The sequence below is a fragment of the Bufo bufo genome, chromosome 5 (assembly GCF_905171765.1).
Source record: "Bufo bufo chromosome 5, aBufBuf1.1, whole genome shotgun sequence".
Lineage (NCBI taxonomy): Eukaryota > Metazoa > Chordata > Amphibia > Anura > Bufonidae > Bufo > Bufo bufo.
In genome coordinates this window covers 67,906,975-67,919,250 of record NC_053393.1, presented here as the reverse complement: position 1 = coordinate 67,919,250, position 12,276 = coordinate 67,906,975, and positions in this window count along the sequence as shown.

The following is a 12,276-nucleotide window of genomic DNA, read 5'->3' as shown; positions in this document are numbered from 1 at the left end:
TGGTCGTAAATGGCTATATAGCCGCACGGCAGGGCATAGAACGAAGGGAACTCCATACGGTTTCTGTAAGGCAGATTTTGATGGACAGGTTTTTTTTTGACACCATGTCCCATTAGAAGCCCCCCTGATGTAGCCTAGACTAGAAACTCCAAAAAAGTGACCCCATCTAAGAAACTACACCCCTCAAGGTATTCAAAAGTTACTTTACAAACTATGTTAACCCTTTAGGTGTTCCACAAAACTAAATAGCGAATGTAGAAACAATTTTGGAATTTTTTTTTTGTTACATTGCCTCAAAAAAGAGTAATATAGAGCAACCAAAAATCATATTTACCCCTAAAATAGTCCCAAAACAACAACCACCTTATCCCGTAGTTTCCTAGATGGGGTCACTTTTATGGAGTTTCTACTCTAGGGGTGCATCAGGGGGGCTTGAAAGGGTACATGGTGTAAATAAACCAGTCCAGCAAAATCTGCCTTCCAAAAACCATATGACGTTCCCCTTCTTCTATGTCCTGCCGTTTAGCCAAATAGTAGTTTACGACCACATATGGGGTGTTTCTGCAAACTACAGAATCAGGGCAACCCATTTTGAGTTTTGTTTGGCTGTTAACCCATTTTTTCCAGTAATAAAGTAAGGGTTAAAATGGAAAATTTTCCAAAAAATAGAAATTTCTAAATTGTTTCTCCATCTGCCATTAACTCTTGTGGAACACCTAAAGGGTTAACAAAGTTTGTAAACCCAGTTTTGAATACCTTGAGGGGTGTACTTTCTTAGATGGAGTCACTTTTTTGAAATTTCTATTCTAGGGGTGCAACAGGGGGCTTGAAATGGGACATGGTATAAACAAAACCAGTCCTGCAAAATCTGCCTTCCAAAACCCATATGGCGTTCCCCTCTTTCTACGTGCTCCCGTTTGGCCAAACAGCAGTTTACGACCACATATGGGGTGTTTTTGCAAACTACAGAATCAGGGCAACCCATTTTGAGTTTTGTTTGGCAGTTAACCCTTGTTTTACTCCTGGAAAAAATTGATTATATTGGAAAATTTTCCAAAAAATAGAAATTTCTAAATTGTTTCTCCATCTGCCAATAACTCTTGTGGAACACCTAAAGGGTTAACAAAGTTTGTAAACCCAGTTTTGAATACCTTGAGGGGTGTACTTTCTTAGATGGAGTCACTTTTTTTGAAATTTCTATTCTAGGGGTGCAACAGGGGGCTTCAAATGGGACATGGTATAAACAAAACCAGTCCTGCAAAATCTGCCTTCCAAAACCCATATGGCGTTCCCCTCTTTCTACGTGCTCCCGTTTGGCCAAACAGCAGTTTACGACCACATATGGGGTGTTTTTGCAAACTACAGAATCAGGGCAACCCATTTTGAGTTTTGTTTGTCAGTTAACCCTTGTTTTACTCCTGGAAAAAATTGATTATATTGGAAAATTTTCAAAAAAATAGAAATTTCAAAATTGTTTCTCAATCTGCCATTAACTCTTGTGGAAGACCTAAAGGGTTAATACAGTTTGAAAAAACTGTTTTGAATACCTTGAGGGGTGTAGTTTCTAGAATGGGGTCATTTTTGGGAGGTTTCTATTATCTAAGCCTCACAATATGACTTCAAACCTGAACTGGTCCATAAAATGACCCCATTTCTGAGAAATTTCAAAATTTGCTTCTAAACTTCTAGGCCTTGTAACATCCCCAAAAAATAAAATATCATTCCCAAAATGCTACAAACATGAAGTAGACATATGGGAAATGTAAAGTCATCACAATTTTTGGGGGTATTACTATGTATTACAGAAGTAGAGAAACTGAAACTTTGAAATTTGCTCATTTTTCAAAATTTTTGGTAAAAATGGTATTTTTTTATGCAAAAAAATTAACTTTTTTGACCCAATTTTAGCAGTGTCATGAAGTACAATATGTGTCGAAAAAACTATCTCAGAACGGCCTGGGTAAGTCAAAGCGTTTTAAAGTTATGAGCACTTAAAGTGACACTGGTCAGATTTGCAAAAAATGGCCAAGTCCTTAAGGTGAAATAGGGCTGAGTCCTTAAGGGGTTAAACAGCTAAAATTGTACTTCATCTAACATTAAAAAAAAAAAAAAACATTTACAACATGATGTCAACATAAAGTAGACATATGGGAAAAGCAAAGTGATAACTATTTTATGAGGTATCACTATCTGTCCTAAAAGCAGAGAAATTTTACATTTTTCAAAATTTTTGATAAATGTTGGATTTTTAATAAATAAAGGTGAAATATATTGACTCAAATGTACCACTATCATGAAGTAGAATGTGTCACTAGAAAACATTCTCAGAATGGCTCGGATAAGTAAAAGCGTTTCAAAGTTATTACCACATAAAATGACACGTCAGATTTACAAAATTTGGCCTGGTCCATAAGGCGAAAAAATGGCCTGAAGGGGTTAAAGTAATTTCTAAGCTATGGTAAAGTAAATGGTGAAATTAAAAAAGACTTGTCCTGTAAAAAAAAAACAAAAAAAACCCTAATACGGTTATATGAACAGAAAATTACAAATATTATGTTGGAATGCAAGAAATGAAAAATGAAAATAACACAAATGAAAACTGACCCAATGCTTAAGGTGGTAAATAATGTTTTCCAACATAATTTCCCTGCAGGATCAAAAACAGTTATAGATAAAATAAATATAAAATAGATATTCCATGTACAGTACATATTCTAATTTCTCCTTTTCCCTTTCCCTCACAATCAGTCATCTATATAACGCCACCTGGTGGCCTACCATAGAACAAGTACTCTTCCCACAGGCTCATAAAAGATATGAATAATTAGGGGCGACTTGGAAAAAAATTCTGCCCACAGTCTACGGTTGTGGAGATGGAGGTGAAAGTACCAACTTGTTTGTTCGGTTCTAATTCTCTTAATGCTATTCTCTTATAGAACGTCAAATTTGTCAAAGCAGCGATTTTAGTTTTATATCATTAGTCACCAAATTTTTCAAAACCTCCACTGAGGCTAGTTAATTTGGAAGGTGAAAAGTAGATGGATTATCCAATGATGTATTTAAAAAACATATCTGTTTGTTCCTCTCTTATAGCCACTCCACTGTCTTTTTTTGTCCATCAAATTTTTCTGAAAAAATTTGCCAAAAAATGTTTTTTAAAATGTACATTTCTAACACATTTTTGAACATCAATGAAAACTACATGCAGGATGTGAACCTAGCTTAACCCCTTAGGGACCGGGATCATTTTCACCTTAAAGGGAACCTGTCACCAGTTTTATGGTGTCCTAACTAAGGGCAACATAAATAAGTGATTGATTCTCTTAGCACAATGCTGGGTCACTTTCTTTAACCACCTCAGCCCCCAGTGCTTAAACACCCTGAAAGACCAGGCCACTTTTTACACTTCTGACCTACACTACTTTCACCATTTATTGCTCGGTCATGCAACTTACCACCCAAATTAATTTTACCTCCTTTTCTTCTCACTAATAGAGCTTTCATTTGGTGGTATTTCATTGCTGCTGACATTTTTACTTTTTTTGTTATTAATCGAAATTTAACGATTTTTTTTGCAAAAAAATGACATTTTTCACTTTCAGTTGTAAAATTTTGCAAAAAAAATGACATCCATATATAAATTTTGCTCTAAATTTATTGTTCTACATGTCTTTGATAAAAAAAAAATGTTTGGGTAAAAAAAAAATGGTTTGGGTAAAAGTTATAGCGTTTACAAACTATGGTACAAAAATGTGAATTTCCGCTTTTTGAAGCAGCTCTGACTTTCTGAGCACCTGTCATGTTTCCTGAGGTTCTACAATGCCCAGACAGTACAAACACCCCACAAATGACCCCATTTCGGAAAATACACACCCTAAGGTATTCGCTGATGGGCATAGTGAGTTCATAGAACTTTTTATTTTTTGTCACAAGTTAGCGGAAAATGATGATTTTTTTTTTTTTTTTTTTCTTACAAAGTCTCATATTCCACTAACTTGTGACAAAAAATAAAAACTTCCATGAACTCACTATGCCCATCACGAAATACCTTGGGGTCTCTTCTTTCCAAAATGGGGTCACTTGTGGGGTAGTTATACTGCCCTGGCATTCTAGGGGCCCAAATGTGTGGTAAGGAGTTTGAAATCAAATTCTGTAAAAACTGACCAGTGAAATCCGAAAGGTGCTCTTTGGAATGTGGGCCCCTTTGCCCACCTAGGCTGCAAAAAAGTGTCACACATCTGGTATCTCCGTATTCAGTAGAAGTTGGGGAATGTGTTTTGGGGTGTCATTTTACATATACCCATGCTGGGTGAGATAAATATCTTGGTCAAATGCCAACTTTGTATAAAAAAATGGGAAAAGTTGTCTTTTGCCAAGATATTTCTCTCACCCAGCATGGGTATATGTAAAAAGACACCCCAAAACACATTCCCCAACTTCTCCTGAATACGGAGATACCAGATGTGTGACACTTTTTTGCAGCCTAGGTGGGCAAAGGGGCCCATATTCCAAAGAGCACCTTTCGGATTTCACTCGTCATTTTTTACAGAATTTGATTTCAAACTCCTTACCACACATTTGGGCCCCTAGAATGCCAGGGCAGTATAACTACCCCACAAGTGACCCCATTTTGGAAAGAAGAGACCCCAAGGTATTCGCTGATGGGCATAGTGAGTTCATGGAAGTTTTTATTTTTTGTCACAAGTTAGTGGAATATGAGACTTTGTATGAAAAAAAAAAAAAAAAATCATCATTTTCCACTAACTTGTGACAAAAAATAAAAAATTCTAGGAACTCGCCATGCCCCTCACGGAATACCTTGGGGTGTCTTCTTTCCAAAATGGGGTCACTTGTGGGGTAGTTATACTGCCCTGTCATTTTCCAGGGGCCCTAATGTGTGGTAAGTAGGTAAATGACCAGTGAAATCCAAAAGGTGCTCTTTGGAATATGGGCCCCTTTGCCCACCTAGGCTGCAAAAAAGTGCCACACATGTGGTATCTCCGTACTCAGGAGAAGTTGGGGAATGTGTTTTGGGGTGTCTTTTTACATATACCCATGCTGGGTGAGAGAAATATCTTGGCAAAAGACAACTTTTCCCATTTTTTTATACAAAGTTGGCATTTGACCAAGATATTTATCTCACCCAGCATGGGTATATGTAAAATGACACCCCAAAACACATTCCCCACCTTCTCCTGAGTACGGAGATACCAGATGTGTGACACTTTTTTGCAGCCTAGGTGGGCAAAGGGGCCCATATTCCAAAGAGCACCTTTCGGATTTCACTCGTCATTTTTTACAGAATTTGATTTCAAACTCCTTACCACACATTTGGGCCCCTAAAATACCAGGGCATTATACCTACCCCACAAGTGACCCCATTTTGGAAAGAATAGACCCCAAGGTATTCGCTGATGGGCATAGTGAGTTCATGGAAGTTTTTATTTTTTGTCACAAGTTAGTGGAATATGAGACTTTGTATGAAAAAAAAAAAAAAAAAAAAAATCATCATTTTCCACTAACTTGTGACAAAAAATAAAAAATTCTAGGAACTCGCCATGCCCCTCACGGAATACCTTGGGGTGTCTTCTTTCCAAAATGGGGTCACTTGTGGGGTAGTTATACTGCCCTGGCATTTTCCAGGGGCCCTAATGTGTGGTAAGTAGGTAAATGACCAGTGAAATCCGAAAGGTGCTCTTTGGAATATGGGCCCCTTTGCCCACCTAGGCTGCAAAAAAGTGTCACACATCTGGTATCTCCGTACTCGGGAGAAGTTGGGGAATGTGTTTTGGCGTGTCTTTTTACATATACCCATGCTGGGTGAGAGAAATATCTTGGCAAAAGACAACTTTTCCCATTTTTTTATACAAAGTTGGCATTTGACCAAGATATTTATCTCACCCAGCATGGGTATATGTAAAATGACACCCCAAAACACATTCCCCAACTTCTCCTGAGTACGGCGATACCAGATGTGTGACACTTTTTTGCAGCCTAGATGCGCAAAGGGGCCCAAATTCCTTTTAGGAGGGCATTTTTAGACATTTGGATACCAGACTTCTTCTCACGCTTTGGGGCCCCTAGAATGCCAGGGCAGTATAAATACCCCACATGTGACCCCATTTTGGAAAGAAGACACCCCAAGGTATTCAATGAGGGGCATGGCGAGTTCATAGAAATTTTTTTTTTTTGGCACAAGTTAGCGGAAATTGATATTTTTTATTTTTTTCTCACAAAGTCTCCCGTTCCGCTAACTTGGGACAAAAATTTCAATCTTTCATGGACTCAATATGCCCCTCACGGAATACCTGGGGGTGTCTTCTTTCCGAAATGGGGTCACATGTGGGGTATTTATACTGCCCTGGCATTCTAGGGGCCCTAAAGCGTGAGAAGAAGTCTGGAATATAAATGTCTAAAAATTTTTACGCATTTGGATTCCGTGAGGGGTATGGTGAGTTCATGTGAGATTTTATTTTTTGTCACAAGTTAGTGGAATATGAGACTTTGTAAGAAAAAAAAATAATAATTCCGCTAACTTGGGCCAAAAAAATGTCTGAATGGAGCCTTACAGGGGGGTGATCAATGACAGGGGGGTGATCAATGACAGGGGGGTTGATCAATGACAGGGGGTTGATCAATGACAGGGGGTTGATCAATGACAGGGGGGTGATCAATGACAGGGGGGGTGATCAATGACAGGGGGGGTGATCAATGACAGGGGGGGTGATCAATGACAGGGGTGGTGATCAATGACAGGGGGGTGATCAATGACAGGGGGGTGATCAATGACAGGGGGGTGATCAATGACAGGGGGGTGATCAATGACAGGGGGGTGATCAGGGAGTCTATATGGGGTGATAACCACAGTCATTGATCACGCCCGTGTAAGGCTTCATTCAGACGTCCGGATGCGTTTTGCGGATCCGATCCATCTATCAGTGGAGCGGTAAAAATCATGCGGACGTCTGAATGGAGCTTTACAGGGGGGTAATCAATGACAGGGGGGTGATCAGGGAGTCTATATGGGGTGATAACCACAGTCATTGATCATGCCCCTGTAAGGCTTCATTCAGACGTCCGGATGCGTTTTGCGGATCCGATCCATCTATCAGTGGATCCGTAAAAATCATGCGGACGTCTGAATGGAGCTTTACAGGGGGGTAATCAATGACAGGGGGGTGATCAATGACAGGGGGGTGATCAGGGAGTCTATATGGGGTGATAACCACAGTCATTGATCATGCCCCTGTAAGGCTTCATTCAGACGTCCGGATGCGTTTTGCGGATCCGATCCATCTATCAGTGGATCCGTAAAAATCATGCGGACATCTGAATGGAGCTTTACAGGGGGGTGATCAGGGAGTCTATATGGGGTGATCACCACAGTCATTGATCATGCCCCTGTAAGGCTTCATTCAGACGTCCGGATGCGTTTTGCGGATCCGATCCATCTATCAGTGGATCCGTAAAAATCATGCGGACGTCTGAATGGAGCTTTACAGGGGGGTAATCAATGACAGGGGGGTGATCAATGACAGGGGGGTGATCAGGGAGTCTATATGGGGTGATAACCACAGTCATTGATCATGCCCCTGTAAGGCTTCATTCAAACGTCCGGATGCGTTTTGCGGATCCGATCCATCTATCAGTGGATCCGTAAAAATCATGCGGACATCTGAATGGAGCTTTACAGGGGGTTGATCAATGACAGGGGGGTAATCAATGACAGGGGGGTGATCAGGGAGTCTATATGGGGTGATCAGGGGCTAATAAGGGGTTAATAAGTGACGGGGGGGGGTGTAGTGTAGTGTAGTGGTGCTTGGTGGGACTTTACTGAGCTACCTGTGTCCTCTGGTGGTCGATCCAAACAAATGGGACCACCAGAGGACCAGGTAGCAGGTATATTAGACGCTGTTATCAAAACAGCGTCTAATATACCTGTTAGGGGTTAAAAAAAACACATCTCCAGCCTGCCAGCGAACGATCGCCGCTGGCAGGCTGGAGATCAACTCTCTTACCTTCCGTTCCTGTGAGCGCGCGCGCCTGTGTGCGCGCGTTCACAGGAAATCTCGCGTCTCGCGAGATGACGCGTATATGCGTCCACTCGGAATGAATCAACCACCTCCAGGACGCGTCTGTGCGTACAGCGGTCCGGAGGTGGTTAATTAACCCAGTCAATCTGCCAACATCTTGTATTGAAAAGCTCCAGCTGATAATGATGAGTCATGAATATTCATGAGCTCGTGACCAGTGTTCCCTCTAAGCTGCGCGGGTGGGCGGCCGCGCAGCAATTATTGTGGCCCCGCTCACAATTTTATAATGCCCGCTCACTCAGCTGTGCCGGCCCCCAGCTGATTCCCCTGTCTGTTTTGCTGGCTGACGCCGCCCGCCGCACAGTCAGTTCATTTACAATACCTGGCTGTGGGCTGCCGGTGGGCGGTGGCTAGTATTCAAATAGGGGGGCGGAGTTTTGGACCCGCCGGAGGCAGAGAGGGAGTGCGTGCTGTGCGGCGCAGGCTGAGGTCACGTCACGTCACGTCACGCTACGCTGCGCTACGCTGCATCTGAGTACCCTGCGCGCCTGGCCGCCTGCTAGCTGGTGAGGTGAGGGCATATAAAAAAAGAAGTATGTACCCCCCCCTGTCCCACAGTGCTACGAATCCTCTGTTGTCCCCTGTATTACCCTGATACCCCTCAGTTATATAATATATCTGAGGGGTATCAGGGTAAATTATACAGGGGGTAATATAACTAGGGGTATCAGGGTACATGAGGGGTAATATAACTGAGGAGGGCTAGGCTACTATCAGACATTATACAGGGGTAATATAACTTATCTTACCCCTCACCCCTGTATTATGTCCCTGATAGCCCTCCTCACTTATATTACCCCTGTATAATGTACCCTGATAGATACCCCTTAGTTATATTACCCTTGTATAATGTACCCTGATACCCCTCAGTTATATAATATAACTGAGGGGTATCAGGTTAAAATATACAGGGCGGGGTAATATAACTAAGGGGTATCAGTGTACATTATTATACAGGGGTAATATAACTAAGGGGTATCAGGGGACATTATTATACAGGGGTAATATAACTTAGGAGGGCTATCAGGGGACATTATACAGAGGTAATATAACTTATATTACCCCTGTATAATGTCCTTGATAGCCCTCCTCAGTTATATTACCCCTGTATAATGTACCCTGATAGATACCCCTTAGTTATATTACCCCTGTATAATGTACCCTGATACCCCTCAGTTATATAATATAACTGAGGGGTATCAGGTTAAAATATACAAGGCGGGGTAATATAACTAAGGGGTATCAGTGTACATTATTATACAGGGGTAATATAACTAAGGGGTATCAGGGGACATTATTATACAGGGGTAATATAACTTATATTACCCCTGTATAGTGTACCCTGATACCCCTCAGTTATATTACCCCTGTATAATGTCCCCCATAACAATGTGTCATCCACAGATCCCCCAAATTATTTTAAAAACCTGCTGTTTCTCTAGATGACCTTATGTTTATGGTAGTGGTAATAGAGTCTCAATGGTCTATAAAAGCAGCTACACTATTTTTACAGACCTTTGAGACTCTATTAACACTACTATTAACTATTAACATAAGGTCATCTAGACTAGAAAAAGCAGGTTTTTAAAATTCTTATTTTTCCCATTTAGGTGTTAGAGCAATCTAATTAAAGTTATGTTTTAACACCTAAAGAGAAAGAAAAAATAAATAAAAACCTACGGTTTCTCTAGATGACCTTATGTTGATAGTAGTGTTAATAGAGTTTCAATGCTTTGTAAAAATAGTGTAGCTGCTTTTATAGACCCTTGAGACTCTATTACCACTACTATCAACATAAGGTCATCTAGAGAAACAGCAGCTTTTTTTAATTATTTTTTCCTTTAGGTATTAAAGCAATCAAATGAAAGTTATGTTTTAACATAAGGGTCAGAAACTGGGTTTTGTTTAGCCTCTTGGTTATTAGTTTTTCTATGTAAGTTCTCTGGAACAAAGATTTTTTCCCCCTGTATGGTTTATATATGGAGAGCAATGTCCAGTGATAACAGAGAGGACTATACTGTATATTGTACGGGATGGTGCAGGGGTTATACTGTATTGTATGGGATGGCGCAGAGGTTTGTATGCTCTTTGAAGTGACAATTATCTTAGGTTTTCCTATCGCCCACATTTGATGGCGCTGTGCCCAGCTCTGAGCCGACCCCGCTCAGCAGCTGCGAAGGCTTAGAGGGAACACTGCTCCTGACTCTCCCCGCCCACCTGCTGCTGAATGACAGTTTTTTTCCCATATGAATCAGCAGCAGGTGGGCAGGGGAGTGGCTATAGCTCTGAATTAAATATACGCTGGACTCAATGACATCACGCTGGACTCAAATCAGCTCATTAGCATGCAGCATCTTTGTGTGTATATTATGTCACACCAGTAAGTGAATACATCTAAGGTGCTTTTTAGTAGTTAATGATAGGTTCCCTTTAAGGACCAGGCCATTTTTTGGCCATTTTTTGGCCATTTTTTTTTTTTTGCAAATCTGACCAGTGTCACTTTATGTGGTTATAATTTTAAAACACTTTGACTTATCCAGGCCATTCTGAGATTGTTTTTTCGTCACATATTGTACTTCATGACACTGGTAAAATGGAGTAAAAAAAACAAACATATTTTTTTTTTTAAATACCAAATTTACTAAAAATTTGGAAAAATTAGCAAATTTCCAAGTTTCAATTTCTCTACTTTTATAATACATAGTAATACCTATATTATTACTTTACATTCCCCATATGTCTACTTCATGTTTGGATCATTTTGGGAATGACATTTTATTTTTTGGGGATGTTACAAGGCTTAGAAGTTTAGAAGCAAATCTTAAAATATTTCAGAAATTTTCAAAAACCCACTTTTTAAGGACGAGTTCAGGTCTGAAGTCACTTTGTGAGGCTTACATAATATAAACCACCCAAAAATGACCCCATTCTAGAAACTACACCCCTCAAAGTATTCAAAACTGATTTTACAACCTTTGTTAACCCTTTAGGTGTTCCACAAGAATTAATGGAAAATAGAGATAAAATTAAAAAATTGTAATTTTTGGGCAGATTTTCCATTTTAATAATTTTTTTCCAGTTACAAAGCAGGGGTTAACAGCCAAACAAAACTCAATATTTATGGCTCTGATTCTGTAGTTTACAGAAACACCCCATATGTGGTTGTAAACTGCTGTACACGCACACGGCAGGGCGCAGAAGGACAGGAATGCCATATGGTTTTTGGAAGGCAGATTTTGCTGGACTGTTTTTTTGACACCATGTCCAATTTGAAGCCCCCCCTGATGCACCCCTAGAGTAGAAACTCCAAAAAGTGACCGCATTATAGAAACTACGGGAAAGCCATAGTTTTATTTATTTTTTGGGCGACTGTCTTGTGTAGGGGCTAATTTTTATCAGGATGAGATGACGGTTTCATTGGGACTATTTTAAGGTGTGTATGACTTTTTGATCGCTTGCTATTACACTTTTTGTGATGTAAGGTGACAAAAAATGCCTTTTTCTACACCGTTTTTATTTTAATTTTTTTACGGTATTCACCTGAGGGGTTAGGTCCTGTGATATTTTCATAGAGCAGGTTATTACGGATGCGGCGATACCTAATATGTATACTTTTTTTATTTATGTAAGTTTTACACAATAATATTTTTGAAACAAAAAAAAAATCATGTTTTAGTGTCTCCATATTCTGAGAGCCATAGTTTTTTCAGTTTTGGGTTGATTATCTTAGGTAGGGTCTAACTTTTTGCGGGATGAGATGACTGTTTAATTGGCACTATTTTGGGGTGCATATGACTTTTTGATCGCTTGCTATTACACTTTTTGTGATGTAAGGTGACAAAAAATGGCTTTTCATCTGAGGGGTTAGGTCATGTGATATTTTTATAGAGCATCTTATTACAGACGCGGCGATACCTAATATGTATACTTTTTTAAATTTACTTAAGTTTTACACAATAACAGCTTTTTTAAAACCAAAAAAATGTTTTAGTGTCTCCATATTCTGAGCCATAGTTTTTTTATTTTTTAGGCGATTGTCTTAGGTAGGGGCTAACTTTTTGCGGCATGAGGTGACAATTAGATTGGTTCTATTTTGGGGTGCATATGCCTTTTTGATCGCTTGCTATTGTACTTTTAGTGATGTAAGGTGACAAAAAATGGTTTATTTAGCACAGTTTTTATT